The 17,143-nt window shown below is 33.8% G+C and overlaps 1 pseudogene; it reads left to right on the forward strand.

The window, feature by feature from the left end:
- The first annotated feature begins 1,751 nt into the window (after positions 1-1,751).
- Positions 1,752-15,503, forward strand: LOC111438767 (annotated as a pseudogene).
- Positions 15,504-17,143: the final 1,640 nt, after the last annotated feature.

Genomic DNA, 17,143 nt, shown 5'->3' on the forward strand with positions numbered 1-17,143 from the left:
GTTTGCTTAGATTACCTTGCATGATGGATTCGACCTATAGGTAGGCATTGATCATGCGAGTAGTCAATAGAGTTGGCATGTATAGGGGGTCGGTCCCCCTAACCTTGAACGACTACATGATCGGACAGGTTTGTCAACTAACCTCCCATGGATGACAAGTAAACCAACAATCACCATGCTATCCCCGCCTAATAAAGAAAGTTCTTTAAGGTAGCACCTAAACCACAGATACAGAGTAATGTTGCATAGGCTAAACCAGTTACTTAATTTTGTGAACAACAAGAGCTCTTCACCTAGAGCTGAGAGTAAAGCTCGTGGTCTCCTATTAGGTCAAGGATGCAATGAGAGCCTACAAGTAAGTTGCTTATTGAGTATATTTTTATACACACCGTCTTTCTCCTTCCTTTTTCAGGTGTTCGCATCTTGTAGATCGAGGTGGATGAGTATTTGAGAGCTACACAGTCACAGAAGGGTTCATTTCGGAGCGTCAGTCCATCTTTGTGTGAGTTTTTTGTATTTTGTTTTGTAAATTTATCTCAAACTCATTTTCCTCATTTGTCATAAATTCGAATAGTATCATCTTATAATGAGATGTAATTTTGTATTTGAACGAGGGTTTTTTTTCTTAATTTGATTTTAATTTTATCTTATTTTCTTATTTTATTTGATTTTTATTTATTTTCACTTTTATCGTTTTAGTCTCGATCTCTTAAAATTCAGATTGTGACAAGTATTCTTCATAATCTAACATTATTATTATCGGAACATCGTTTTAGGAGTAAGTTCTTTCAAACAATTTCAAAACCCTTCAAAGTTTCATCAAGCCAAAATGCCTAAAGCTGCACAATAATTGATTTCTAACTACACAAAAGTTTTGACTAAGTGTCTCCTTAGAGTGGTGTATCTTGCTTGCACGGGTCAAATTGAAGGCATGGGAAATTGTTGAAGGTATGGGAAATTGAGTACGCCACAGAAGATCGAGAAGTGTTTCGATATCCTAGGATGAATTGGATTGTTCTAATCTCTTGCTGGGATGTTAGACTCCTACCACCGGCACATGTCCCATGCCATGTTTCGTGACGAACTATACCTCAATAGTTCTTTCGACTTTTCAAAGATATCGGTAGGAAGGGAGGTGAAGTTCAAATTATATCAATTATCATCTTATAAGTAACCCATTTTAAATTTTGGATATTACAAAACTAAAAATAACAAAATTTACTTTTATAAAGTAATATGCATGTATATCAAATCATTAGAAAAATAATTCGTTTTTACTCTACATTAGCCTATTCAATCAAATCTAGGCTTAAAATCTTGATTTCATGAAATTAAATTCAAATCTAAATGAACATGAAATTAATATGATTTTTTTTTCAATTCAGTTATAATTAATTTGGTCCTTTGGGTCCATTCTTAATTAGCTAACATGGAGTTGAGATAGATTAGCTTCCTTTAGTTAATTCTAAAAAACTAACAACCATATCATCTTAATTTTCTATTCTTAAGTCTAATATATTTCTTTCTTGAATTCTAGGTTTTTGGTGGAGTGTGTTATTAAATCATTTTCATTTTCTTACCATAATAATTTTCTTCCCCCATTTTTGCGTTTTGATCTTATCTGTTCTCTTTAAATGGAAGATTTCATCATCACTTTCTATACATAAAAATGAAAGTCCAAATTTGAGTCCAACCATAAAACATTGACCACCATTATAAAACGCACTAAGGAACAGAGAGTATACCATTCTAACAAACACAATTATTTTGAGAGAACAAGAAATGGAGGGCTTCAATCTTTCTCCTTTACTTCTGCCCTTCTTCCTTTTTGCTCTTTTGCAAACACCCACCATGGCAGACAAGAAGGTTACTCAATCATCACTTATAAATGCATTTTAGTGTTTATATCAACTGAGTTTTAGACAATTAAACGTGTTGTTTATGTTGTGCAGTCTTATATTGTTTATTTGGGATCACATTCACATGGGTTGAATCCTTCTGCTCTTGATCTCCATCTTGCAACACAAACCCACGATAATCTACTTGGATCCGTGTTAGGAAGGTGAAGCTTTTAGTTTCAAATAATGTAGTTCAGATTTGTTGAACTCTCACTCTTGTAAAGCAGCTAAGCAAGCAATCTTTTACTCTTACAATAGAAATATTAATGGTTTTGCAGCTCTTCTTGACAAAAAAAGCTGCAGAAGATATAGCAGTAAAATGATTCATCCATTTTAATTATTTGATAATGATTTTCTTTCTAAGTAAAATCATTCTCGTTCATTCTTAATTGTTGATTTTCTTTCTTAGTAAAATCATTGTCGTTCATTCTTAATTGTTTGAGTTTCAAATTTTTAATGATTTTCTTACTGAGTAAAATCATACTACTTTTTTTAGTTTCCAAAAGTTTGTAGGTTGGGAGTAGTATTTACCGACTTAATTTTCAAACGTCAGATAGTTACGAGGGAGCCTCATTTTTCTAAATTAATAATGATGGTGTTTTTGTCATTTTAGAGCATCCTGATGTGATATCAGTATATGAAAACAAAGGACTAAAACTGCATACAACACGATCATGGAACTTTCTTGGAGTGAGAATGATGGTGGAATTCCTCCCGACTCACTTTGGAACCTTTCAAGATTTGGTGAATCTACCATCATTGGCAACATTGACACAGGTAAGACTTTTTCCCTTCTCAATAGTTCTTAGACATTTCGACCGCTTTTGCAATAATTTGGGTACCTTCTTGTAATTGGGATCAATACAGGTGTTTGGCCAGAATCAAAGAGCTTTAGTGATGAAGGATATGGACCTATTCCAACAAGATGGAAGGGAAGTTGTGAAGGTGGGCTCCAACTTTCGTTGCAACAGGTCCCTCAAATCAAATCTCTTATTGTTACTTTACCTCTATTTAATACTTCTACGTTAAGAAATACACACATCTTCATTTGACTAATGTGTTAAGCACTTATTTGACACTTTTGATAGTATAATAGATAAAAAACCGGACGTGAATATTAATTTAGTATTTATTAGATGCATATGGAATCATTGTTACCGATACTAAATAGCCACATAAATGCATATATTTTTAGAGCAAAATTACATCAAATTCATTTTCTTGGTTAAATTACAAGAATACTTCATAAACTTTCTGATTTATGTTTAAGATATCTTAACTTTAAAAAGTATTGTACTTGAACTTTAATTAATGTGTTTAAAAAACTTTTAAGATATATAATAGGTTGGGAGCATTCAATTTTATGTTGGATAGGTTATAGACATATTCCGATAAAACTGATTGATCCATTAGATATAAAATTAAATTTTATGTCTAATAGAACTCTAAATATTCAATTTATTGTCGAGTAGGTTCGTACATTTTAAATAAACGTCAGATGCATCAATTATCTATTAGACAAAAAAATTGAAATTTCAAGATTTATTGCTTGTCCATGGTAAGTTTAAGGACTTTAAAGATACTTTTTAAGGTTTAAGAATAAAATTGATACAAAACTAAAACCTATTAAGCATTATTTTAGTTCATATATATATAAACAAAAAATTTTAAGAACTATACTTATATCAAGCGTACAAATGCATAAATTCATCGACTTTTAAATTTTATTCTTATATAAAAATGATAACAGATCTGTCTTTCTCGTATTTGTGTTCTAGCTATTCATTGTACCAAACGCTTGTATCGATACATGTGATGTAGATGTAAACTTTTAAATTTTTAGATTTTAAATGAAGGAAGTTGATTGGAGCACGATATTTCAACAAAGGACATATACCCATTCGGGAATCTAGACCTCTGAACTCAAGCTATGAAACACCAAGGGACCATAATGGGCATGGAACACACAGCTTATCTATAGCGGGAGGCAACTTCGTTCAAGGAGTAAGCATTTTTGGAAATGGTTATGGCACTGCAAAAGGGGGTTCCCCTAAAGCCCATGTTGCCGCCTGTAGAGTATGTTGGCCTCCAACGGGGGTAGTGATTGTTTTATGGCCGATATTCTAGCTGGGTTTGAAGCTGCCATTAGTGATGGAGTTGACGTTCTGTCGGTTTCACTGGGTGGAGATATTTAAGAATTTTCTGACGATCTAATAGCTATAGGGTCCTTCCATGCAGTGGAACGACATCACTGTTGTTTGCTCTGCTGGAAATTTAGGACCATATATAGGCACTGTCTCAAATGTCGCACCATGGATGATAACTGCGGGAGCTAGCACAGTTGACAGGCTTTTTACAAGTTACGTGGCGTTGGGAGACAAGAGGCACTTCAAGGTACTTTATCGGACACTTGTTAGTACTATATAGTTATGTTCTTGACACTATTTATACAAATATTTAGGTAAGTATCGAACCATTTTTTAACATATTAAATTGCATTGGGCATATAAAATTGTTCATATCAATTGAATTTATGATTTTATACTATGTTTACGTTGTCTTCATTAATTTTTCATTGTCAATACCAGGGTGAAAGTCTTATTAGTAAAATATTGTCAACTAGGAAGTTCTATCCGTTGATCCGTGCTTTAGATGCAAAATCCAATAATGTCTCTAGTAACAACGCGTGAGTAATTTTTATTTAAATTATACAAAATATATTTAAATTTTGGATACATTCAATCTTTTCCTAGTCTTTAACACTTAAATTTTGAAATAGATAAAAAAAAGATTAAAAAAAAAATAGCCTTAAGGAATTTTCTATTGTAAACGTGTAACTAATGTTAGCCATCGAAATAAACAATAAAACTTTTGAAAATGTAAGAACATAGTTGAAATACGTATTTTGTATAATTTAATAGACATGTTTCCACATAATAGTAAGAACAAAGTAATAATGGTCATATACTATATATTAAGCAAGATTTATTGTGATCTTGCAGCGAAATATGTAGCATGGGGTCTCTTAATTCTAAAAAGGTTAAAGGAAAAATTGTAGTTTGCCGTAACTCAAATGATTTAGAAGTGGACGAAAGTTATGAGGCAGCTCAAGCAGGTGCCGTTGGGATGATTATTGTTAATGACAAGGAAAGTGGTGATGGACTTTTTCCTAATCCACACATACTTCCAGCTTCACATATAAGTTATACCGATGGTAAATTAATCAACCAATACATCCAGTCTACTATGTAAGTGCTCCATCTTATTCCCGAACTCTTTTAAACTTTATGATCTAATAAACATAAATTTAGAAGCTTATTAAACATATTTTTTAAGTTAAAAAATTTATTAGACTCAAAAGTTGTAACTTATACATCACGTTTTGTGGTTGAATCAGAACTCCAATGGCTTACATAACTCACGTGTAGACTGAATTGGGAATCAAACCAGCACCAATTATGGCTTCATTCTCGTCAAGAGGTCCCAACCGAGTTGAACCCTCAATACTCAAGGTTGGTTAAGATTTGTGTGTTGATTAATTTTATAATATATATTTCAATTATATTTCAATGTGTCAATGGCTAACCATCACAAAAATTTGATGTATAGTTTATTTTTTCCAATTTCTAGCCTGATATAACAGCACCAGGTGTGAATATACTAGCGGCTTTCTCTGACAAAGCATCACCAACTGGTTCACCTTTTGATAAACGTCGGGTTCTATATAATGTATTATCGGGCACTTCCATGTCATGCCCCCGCATTTCTGGAATCGTTGGCCTTCTAAAAACCCTTTATCCCCAATGGAGTTCCGCAGCTATCAGATCTGCAATCATGACCACTAGGTTTATTAGGCAAAATTCGTTCAATCATTTTAATAGTTGAAGGACTAGTTAAACTAGTACTGTGTCAAGTGTATTTCCAAACAATTAATAGTAAGATGCATTTTCTATGGGATTTGCATGATGACTTAAATCTCGAAAGCTAATGGTTTTGTTTGGCAGCTGAAACCGAAGCCAATGACTTAAATCCAATACTAGGCTCAGAAAAGGAGAAAGCAGACCCATTGGCATATGGTGCCGGCCATGACCAAACAAAGCAGCAAATCCTGGCCTTGTTTACAACCTTTCAACCCAAGACTACTTGAATTTCCTATGTGCCCGTGGCTACAATAAAACACAAATGAAACTATTCTCTAATGATACTTCATTTGTTTGTTCAAAGTCATTCAAAGTAACAGATTTGAACTATCCATCAATCTCGATGAATAATTTGAAATCAGATCTAATAGAGATCAAAAGAAGAGTAAAAAATGTGGGAAGTCCAGGCACGTATATTGCTCAAATCGAGTCACCAATAGGAGTTTCGATTTCGGTAGACCTAAGTACTTTGAAGTTTACCGGTGAAGAGAAGAATTTCAAAGTTGTGTTGAGGAGAGTGCCAAATAATCAAATTAAAGGGCATATGTTTGGAAAACTAGTGTGGTCTGATGGGAAGCATCGTGTTAATAATCCGATGTTTGTGACATTAGAGAGGCAGTAAAAGAAGCACATGAGTGGGTCTTGTATTAAGTCCATAAATGAATTTTTATTTTTTATTTTTGTTCAAAGTTCTTCTCTCCCATGATAATGATTTTTTTTTTTTTTTTTGTTGTTTCTTTTTAAAAAATTAATTTATTAAAGTTTTCTATGTTGGATGGCCTTAAAAAAGCCATTTAAAATGTAGAAAGCATTGGTTTTCACCCACGTTGAAAATATATTGAAACAAAATAAATGAAGCAAAAACAACTTGCTTGAATAGAACATAGAGAAAAAAGCACTAACAAATTTTTTAAACTTTCATTAAAACAGCAAAAGTTGTCTATTACTAACATTTCTCTTAATATAGCAATAACCAAATTCCTAACATTGCTCTAAGTTAATAAATGTCTTTACTAACTCAAATTGATTGACTCATATTCTCCAGAAACTTAACTTTACTAGAGACTCTTCAAGTAGACCTACTCTGACTTCGTGCCAAACCTGGTAAACGAACAAATAGGTGGTCTTTTCGGAAATATTAAACAAAAGTTTTTCCCTCACTTCTCCATCACTTTTACTTTTTCGTTATTTCGTAATCCTTAGGGTATGATACCTTATAGCTTTACCGTTACAAGTCATTTTCTCAGTACTTTGGGTCTCTCATTTTCTCTTTTTATTGGTATTACTACAGTGGGATTTCAAAGAAATGCACTTCAGTTTTTAAATTTCTCACTACCCGCCGGAGTCCCACTACCATTAGTACATTTTTTTAGTACTCCTTGAGCTAATCCCTCATTGTTTTTGCGCATTAAGCTCAAGAATATGTTTACTTAGATCAACTTCGGCATATCTGCAATGTTTAACCCTGACTACCTCCTTAGTTAGAATATCTGCACTTTTCTTTGTAATGTTAACTTTGTTGGGTCCCTTATCAACTCCGTCTTCTTCATGTTCTAAGTTACTCCTATGTCTTTCAACCTTGTTATTATTGGATTCTTGTTTCTTTTTAGGTCTGCCTCTAGGCCTCTTTAGTTAAGACGGTAAGTTTGATGAAACACACTGACTTGTAGGTTGCTCTTTTTTAACTGAAGTGGCCTCTGATTTCTTCTTAGCTCTGTTCGTTGGTTTCTTCGTAGCTCTATTCTTTGGTACCTTCTTCTCTCGACTCAATGATTTCTTCTTATCTTTGTTCAAGATGTTAAATGAGTTCGTGAACGTATGTTCAAAAGACCTACCAAGAATACCCCGTCTCCAAAGCCTTTATAGCATGACATCAATATGATTAAACGAACTTGAGACTTAATTACAAGGCTTATTGGGTAAGCGCTTTATCCGTCATATCCTTGAATTGCGCCAACATTAATGGTCAAGTAGAAAGATAACTAGATGCGTAAGAATGTTTGATTAATTCACCAAACCTAAATGGTGTGAAAGTTATCTTATTTATAATCAAATAAATTACAAGGATATGGAAATAGTAATAAATGGAAATAACAATAAATGGGAAGATACCTATAGATATTTGTCTTATAATAAAATATCAAATATAATATATATGGTAAACTATAATTTATTACTAAATATCCTTAACACCCCATCGCAAACTGAGCGTCGGATTTGAACAAACGTGAAGCTTGGATCTGAAAAATTCAAAGAGAGGTTGAGAAATACTTTTCATGAAGATGTCAACAACCTGGTACGGAGGAGGCGTAGAGAAACACTTTCTTGGCCATCGAAAATTGCAGAGGGATCGCCGCTCAGCGGCGATGTTGCCTTGGCTTCGGCAAGAATATGTCTAACCCATGAAGAGGGATTGTCGTTTAGCGACGATGCTGCCTTAGCTCTAGTGAGAATATGTCTAGCCCCAAGAAGTAGAAGGGGAAACCTAGAGCGAGGGACAAAGACAATGTTGAATCCAGACGAGTCGCCACATTGGGCGAAGGAGCCAATTATGGCGAGAAGGGGAGCCAATTATGGCGAGAAGGGCGACGACAACTTGGTTGGCGAAGAGGCCAGTGCGGCACCCAGATTCCAAAGATAAATCTCTGCATAAGGTCGATGGGCTTATCGAGATTCTGTATATTTACGAAAAGAACGCTGATAAAGATCCTAAGATTAGGGTTTCTGTGAAGGATGAAGGGTGAAGGATGAGGGAAAATTAGAAAGAAAATGAAAGAGGAAAAGGTGAGGTTGTATGTACAGAGTCTGACGAAGGATGATTTGGAGGTCAAAAGGTGAAGCCGAAAAGTAATCAATCGGCTCTACATGTGACAGCCATGACGACTACCTTGCAGCGTCAAAGCTAGCAACGGTGGTGGAGAAGAACAGTAGAAGATTTCAAAAGCTATTGAAAATAAAAGATCTGGGTTGCTAAACCAAAATTGCTCTCATAGCATAAGAATGTTTGATTAATCCACCCCACCACCTAAATGGTGTGAAAGTTATCTTATTTATAATCAAATAAATTACAAGGATATGGAAATAAGTAATAAATGGAAATAACAATAAATGGGAAGATACCTATAGTAATAAGGCAAATATTAGATATTTGCCTTATAATAAAATATCAAATATAATATATATGGTAAACTATAATTTATTACTAAATATCCTTAACAATGCGTCTAGACATCGACCATTGAAAACATAATATAAGGATCCTAGTTTAAATAAAATTTTGGAGACAAATTAACGAAAAGTTCGATGGCATATAGACTACTACTACCTAACCGACTTCATTCACGTAAATGAACTATGAACCTTGTCAAATTAACAAAGACTTAAGTTACAAAGGGAAGCCTAGAAAAATCTTAATCTGCAAGTTAAAAGGTTTTACAAGAAAGAGATGGCCTTCGAAAGAGATCAAGTTGGAACAGGAGATAAGGTAAGAGAAAAGTATCCAAATTTAGGATACAAATTTTTAGAAGAGAATTTTGTTAAGCTTCCTTCCTGGAATTAGAAAGGAGTTGAAAAAAAAAAAAAAAATTTGTCTTTCTGTTAAGGTCACATGATAATGGTTAAAATGAGACTTTAAGGATGTATTGACAAAGATATTAGTTATTGAACCTTTAGCTAAGTTTGAATTTGACTTGGGAGGACAATGTAATGTAGTAAACTAGTAGAACTATTGATCTAGTTGATAGAAGAAGACAATTCATAAAAAAAAAAAAGTGAGGATCTTGAGATTAAGGTTGAGTAAGTTTGCCAATCTATTCACGTGAACATTGATTTCAATGAAGCGCTTGAACCACAAACTTACTAAATGAGTTTTGTTGTTCATGAAATTTTAGGAGAAGAATCAATGTGACACGATAAGGTTATTTATAAAATTTTGGTGACCGCTTGACTATGATAATGTGCTAAACCAAAGGTAGGTGTAAAATGACTAAAATGTCCCTATTAATTATGTACCACTAGCTTATGACCAAAGTGACCTCTAAATGACATGAAAGTTTATATGTCTATAATTAAAAAAAATACATTGTTTTTTTAATAAAATATTTGATAACCACAATTTTAAATACCTCTTTGTATTTTATTTTAAAGAATTAATTTTCTCATATATATATATATATATATATATTTGAAGTACTAATTTTCAATCGATTAGTTGAAAATAAAGGATTATGTAGGTAAGAAAAAAGAAATACTATGAAATAAAAAAATGAAATTAATATTATCAAAGCTTATATCAGAAAAAAGAAAAAAAAAATGTTATTCTAGGTTATGAAATATATTCCTTCTATTATTATTTTAACTCTCAATTTTTAATTAATTAGTTAAATTTCAATTAAGTAGTTGAAAATAAATAGTATTGTATAGATGAGAAAAAAATAAAATAAAAATGAAATTGTTTACAAATCAGATTATGAAATGTATTTTCACATTATTATTCTAAAATTTCAATTTTTAATTAATTAATTGAAAATAAATAAAATTGTGTAATTGTGAAAAGAAAATAAAAATTACAACATAAAAACGGAATTAATAATATCAAGGAGTTGGAAAAATAACAAACAATAGAAAATAAAATAAGGAAAAATAAAAACCCCGTACCCTAAATCCTAAACAACAAGGACGACGACGACAATGACTACAAGGATGACAACAACAAGGACAAGGAATGGACTAACATTTTACCAAATTCAAACCTAAGACCTTAATAATATCGAGCTTGAAAACTCATGAACAAAAAAAAAGTACTCTTTTTTCATTAACTTTTTAAGTCATTTAAGGTAGTTTAGGAATGTGTGATCCAACATCAGTTAGAAATGGGAACGAACATTTCTTAAAAGGTTGTGGAAATCTCTACTACTGACGACGATACGTAACAGGCCAAAACGGACAATATATACTAGTGGTTGACTTATATTGTTACAAATAGTATCAAAATTAGACCCCAAATAGTATCCCAGCGAAAATGCTGACCCCAAACAAATTGATTGGTGAGATCCCACGCCAATAAAGGACTCGAACGGAACAAAAGGACTTATAAAGATTCCATTACTTAAAAAGCTTTATCTAATTTGGAAGGTGTTGTCAAATGGGACATAACCATTTACCATATTTATTCCCCGCTCAAATTTGATAACATCCCTTCTTGATTCCATCAAAATTTTCACTTACCATAATTATCCTAATTAAGTTTTTCAACAGACCATGAACTTCAAAACACTGATCAGTATTGGAAGGAACCATTATTTTGAGACGAAAAAGAAATGGAAGCTTTTAATCTTCCTCCTTTACTTCTCTCTTTCTTTCTTTTTGCTCTTTTGCAAACATCCACCATTGCAGTCAAGAAGGTTAGTCGTTAGATCACTTATAAATGCTTTTTAATGTTTATATCAAATGCGTTTTTAGACCCTCAAGTTTTTATTTTTATTTTTATTATTTTGTGCAGTCTTATATTGTTTATTTGGGATCACATTCTCATGGGTTGAATCCTTCTGCTATTGATCTTCAACTTACAACCCAAGCTCACTACAATTTTCTTGGATCTGTGTTAGGAAGGTGAAGCTTTTAGTTTTAAGTCATGTAGTGTAGATTTGTTGAACTCTTGCTCTTCATTTACACTCTTATGTTTATGTTTTCAAGTACAGCAATGAAGCAGCTAAGGAAGCAATCTTTTACTCATACAATAGACATATCAATGGTTTTGCAGCGGTTCTTGATCATAAAGTTGCAAAAGATGTAGCAAGTAAAATAATTTATCTAATTCTAACAAAGCTACGATACTATTTCATAATGAATGATTTTGTTTTTGAAAGCTGTACTTAGTTTCCTCCCAAATTATAGGGTTTCATACATTTTTATGGAAACATTTGAATTCCGCATGAATTTTGAAAACATTTAAAAATTGTTTTTTCCATTTAATAAAGATCTATGTTTTTCTCATTTCTTTTTTAGAACATCCAAGTGTGGTATCAATTCATGAAAACAAAGGAAGAGAACTGCATACAACAAATTCGTGGAGTTTTCTTGGAGTTGAGAATAATGGTGAACTTCCTCTAAACTCTCTTTGGAATCTTGCAAATTTTGGTGAATCTACAATCATTGGCAACCTTGACACAGGTTTGTCTTGTTTTCCTCTTATAAGTTTTTGAACATTCGACCGCTTTTGTAATAATTTGGATACCTCTTCTTCTCATAATTGGTACCAATACAGGCGTTTGGCCCGAATCAAAGAGCTTCAATGATGAAGGATATGGACCTATTCCAAAAAGATGGAAGGGAAATTGTGAAGGTGGCTCCAACTTTAGTTGCAACAGGTCTCTAACCTAAAATCTCTTATTGTTACTTCACCTCTATTTAATTTTTTTCTGCTAAGAAATACGAACACTTTCACTTGACTAATAAGTTAACCACAAATTAGACACTTTTATTAGCAAAATAAACACTCTCGACACTAGTGTTATAAAGTGAATATTAATCCAACATTTATATGTTATTAAGAATATAAATGCATAAACTCATTGAATTTTGAATTTTCTTCTTATATAAAAATTATAATATATCGATCCTTATAGTATTTGTGTTCTAGCAAGTTGTTGTATCAAATGCTTGTATGATTACGAGTGACCTCGAAGTGAAATTAAAGCTTTTAAATTCAGAAAGCTGATTGGGGCAAGGTATTTCAACAAAGGGTATGCATCCATCGTGGGGCCTCTCAACTCAAGCTACGCAACAGCAAGGGACGATCAAGGGCATGGAACACACACTTTATCCACGGCTGGAGGCCATTTTGTTTCAAGAGCAAACATATTTGGGAATGGTAATGGTACTGCAAAAGGGGGCTCTCCTAAAGCCCTTGTTGCCGCCTATAAAGTATGTTGGCCTCGTGTGAAAGTTGGTGGGTGCTTTGACTCTGACGTTCTGGCTGCCTTTGAAGCTGCCATTAGTGATGGAGTTGATGTTCTGTCTATTTCACTCGGTGGAAGTCCTCTAGAATTTCATGATGATCCAATAGCTATAGGATCTTTCCATGCAGTAAAGAACGGCATCACTGTCGTTTGTTCTGCTGGAAACTCAGGACCATCTCCAGGCAGTGTTGGAAATGTCGCACCATGGTTGATAACCGTGGGAGCTAGCACAACTGACAGGCTTTTTACCACTTACGTGGTGCTCGGAGATAAGAGACACATTAAGGTACTTTTTTATGAAACACAAACACTTCAATTTAACTAACATGTTTGTACCTGACATTTATTAGATATGTATTAACACTTGTTAACACTAGATAGTTATGTGCTTAATGTTGTTATATAAATTCATGCCTCAAACATATAAATATATAAATTAATTTGATATCAAATTTTGAATTTCCTTAGGATATTAAATGATATATATACCATGATTTTGTTATGATCTTCAATTGTCAATACCAGGGTGAAAGTATTTCTAATAAAATATTGCCAGTTCAGAAGTTTTATCCATTGATACGTGCTCTAGATGCAAAAAACAACAATGTCTCTGATATCGATGCGTGAGTATATTTTCTTACGGTGTACGTTTCAAGATTCAAGGAAAAAAAAAACCACAATAACCACATGATATTAAGCAAATTTTATTGTGATCTTGTAGCATATTATGTCTTGAAGGGTCTCTTGATCCTAAAAAGGTAGAAGAGAAAATTGTGGTTTGCCTAAGTGGGGACATTACAAATGTGGAAAAAGGTTATGTGGCTGCTCAAGCCGGTGCTGTTGGGATGATTCTTGCTAATGACAAGGAAGATGGGGATCGACTTGAGGTTGATGCACACTTACTTCCCGCTTCCAATATAAACTACATTGATGGTGAATTAGTCTACCAATATATCAACTCTACCAAGTAAATACTCCATCTTATTCGACTTCCCCATTTATTTATGAACTTTCATTATGTTTTGTTTTAAATTTTTCGGTTTGTATCGAATTCATCACTCAATTTAGAAAATGATTGGAGGAGTCTCTAGATTTTCAATTTTGTACAATTTTTTTTAAACTTTAAAAAATATCTTAGGGGTCATTTTGACATCTTATAAAATTTTATCTAAATATTAGACAACAAAATTAAAAGTTTTATTGACTTTTTAAACACTTAAAGCTATGACCTATTAAACACAAATTTAAAAGTTTAAGGAAGTTGAATTAGGACTAAAGTTATAACTCATATGTCAAGTTTTGTGGTTGATTCAGAACTCCAATGGCTTACCTGACTCATGTGAGGACAGAATTAGGAGTCAAACCAGCACCAGTTATGGGTAGATTTTCATCAAGAGGTCCCAATATAATTGAGCCCTCAATACTCAAGGTTGGTTAAAGATGGTGTGTTCGAGTAACTTTTTAGTACAAAGTTTAATATGCCAATTGCCAATCATTACAAATTGTTGTGTTTTTTCGTTTTTCTTTTTGATTTTCAGCCTGATATAACTGCACCAGGTGTGAATATATTAGCTGCTTTTACGGAAGAAACATCACCAACTCATTCGTCTTTTGATAAACGGCGGGTTCCATTTAATATATTATCTGGCACTTCTATGTCATGCCCTCATATTTCTGGTATCGTTGGCCTTCTCAAAACCCTTTATCCAAAATGGAGTCCAGCGGTTATGAAATCTGCAATCATGACTACAGGTTCGGTGCTTAAAATTTTTCCATCATTATAAAACTCAAGGACTAATTAAACTAGTTTATTTTCAACCAATGAATAGTAAGAAATTATTTATCGTATTTACATAAGGAATATTTGACTTAAATCTCGAAACACTAATGGTTTTTGTTTGGCAGCTAGAACCAAAGCCAATGACTTAAATCCAATACTAAGCTTAGGAAAGGAGAAAGCAAACTCATTTGCATATGGTGCAGGCCATGTCAATCCAAACAAAGCAGCAAATCCAGGCAGGCCTTGTTTACGACCTCTCCACCCAAGACTATTTGAACTTTCTATGTGCTCGAGGCTACAACAAAACACAAATGAAGCTATTTTCCAATGATACTTCATTTGTTTGTTCAAAGAAATTCAAAGTAACAGATTTGAACTACCCATCAATCACGATAGATAATCTAGTATCAGAGGTAGTGAAGATCAAAAGAAGAGTGAAGAATGTGGGATGTCCAGGCACATATGTTGCTAACGTCAAGGCACCACCAAGAGTTTCGGTTTCAGTAGAGCCAAATACTTTGAAGTTCACTAGAACCGGTGAAGAGAAGAGCTTCACAGTTGTGTTGAAGAGGGTTCCAAATGATTATCATCGAGGGGCTGTGTTTGGGAGACTTGCATGGTCTAATGGGAAGCACCATGTTAGGAGTCCGATTTTGGTGGTATTAGGATGATACACCCATGTTAGGAGTCCGATTTTGGTGGTATTAGGATGATACACCCATGTTAGGAGTCCGATTTTGGTGGTATTAGGATGATACAGTAAAAGAAGCATATGGGCTGTGTTGGGTTTTGCTTGTTTTAGCACATTCTTTTGAAAATTTCGTCTACAAATCAGGTTATTAGAGACTATTTTGGACATGGCCTGTTGGGAGGAAGGTTCAAATTCATCAAATTTAGTCTACAAAACATGTAAACTAGTCTATAGAATCTATAATCTAGAGCTCTGATACCAACTATAACGACTCTAATTTTCTACTAACTTGAAGTTGCTACCATATGCATGATGTAACTTTTTTATGCAGAAAACCTTTATTTAAAATGACTTCGTAAAACGATGTCATGGACTTATACGTTCAAGAAAGGATCCTATAATAATATAAAAGAAATATTTAAATAAAATAAAAAAAAAGTAACAAAAATGTTAAATTAACAATGCCCTGTAATAACATATGATCTACTAAAATAAACGCAACTACCCTATGCAAGTTTCATGGTCTTTAGATGTGATGTCTTCGTCAACTGTACAGTGGTGCCTTGCCTTTACCTTAAAAATAAAAGTACCACTTTGAGTTCAGTATTTTAAGAAATACTCCCCCACTATTGGCGTCAAGGAAAATACAAACACACGCACTAATGATCAAGAACCTATCATTGAAAACAATCATAGAGGTGACCTCCTGTACGAAAAAAATTGAGGTGTAATACTTCCCTATACATGCGACCCACACGTGCGAGTGTGGACTCATCCAAGTTTGCTCGCACACCCCCTAGGCCTGCATGGTCGAGCTAGTTGGCTATAGTTGGACGTCTAAAGGTACAACAAACCCTTAAATACCATGCAAGGCATGATGATGATAGTGTACACGTATGTACTCATTATAAAAAATGAAGTATCTCGATGTAAATGAACATACAATATACATGAAGTCCCTTATAGTTTTCATCTTAAACCATTCGATCAGCACAGCCCCACATATCCTTTACATTTAACTCTAGGTAACATGCATGCATAAACACTCGTACATTTATCAACATAACATTACTCAGAGGTTGTGCCTTGTAAAACTCTTCATAATAATACATGTTGTGACATGTCACATCATACATGTAATATAATGTCTCATACATGAACATCATCGTAACATGAGATGACATCATATTATATCAATCATCATACATCTCATGTCATCATATCAATATGTCGTCATCATCATAACGTATCATAACATCATCACATCATATTACATCATCATAACACATCATATCAACTTACATGACATGTGCATGGACAACTTGGCACGTGCTATAAGACATAAAAAAATGTCTTCCGACCAAGCTGATAGTAAGGTCACTTACTTGGATGGTTTTAGCCGACGTTCTCTTTTCAACTTAGTTTTCTTTCGTCCTTCGAGTTCTTTCTTACTTATGACGAGACTTCATCTATTTGCACAATTCGCTCAATAGCCTTAGTAACAATCGAATTCTTAATTAATTTAATTTAAACTAAGAAAAATGGTTCATACTAACCTTAAATGCCTTAAATAAGGTCAAAGTTAGCCGTGGAAGGGTCCAAAGCATAGAAAATGGGGTCCAAATATAAGACTCGAGCTGGATAAGCCGAATTTGAGTCATGGAGTCGTCGAGCCACAACTGGGGCCTTGCGATGCTGAATGAGGTAGATAAGTCGAGGAGTTGCCACTCGTCACGTGCATGTAGGGGCTGAAGGTTGCATGGGTCAGGTCATACTCTCAGGTATATGCCGGTCATGTTTTTGGGCATGCGTTAGGTGGCCCGTGGATGTGGGTTGGTTGAAGATGCAAGATCTCCGGTGTCTTGCTGTTAATCTCACGTTTTTTGTACGGTTAC

Source organism: Cucurbita moschata, unplaced genomic scaffold, assembly GCF_002738365.1.
Source record: "Cucurbita moschata cultivar Rifu unplaced genomic scaffold, Cmos_1.0 Cmo_Scf00082, whole genome shotgun sequence".
Taxonomy (NCBI): Eukaryota; Viridiplantae; Streptophyta; class Magnoliopsida; order Cucurbitales; family Cucurbitaceae; genus Cucurbita; species Cucurbita moschata.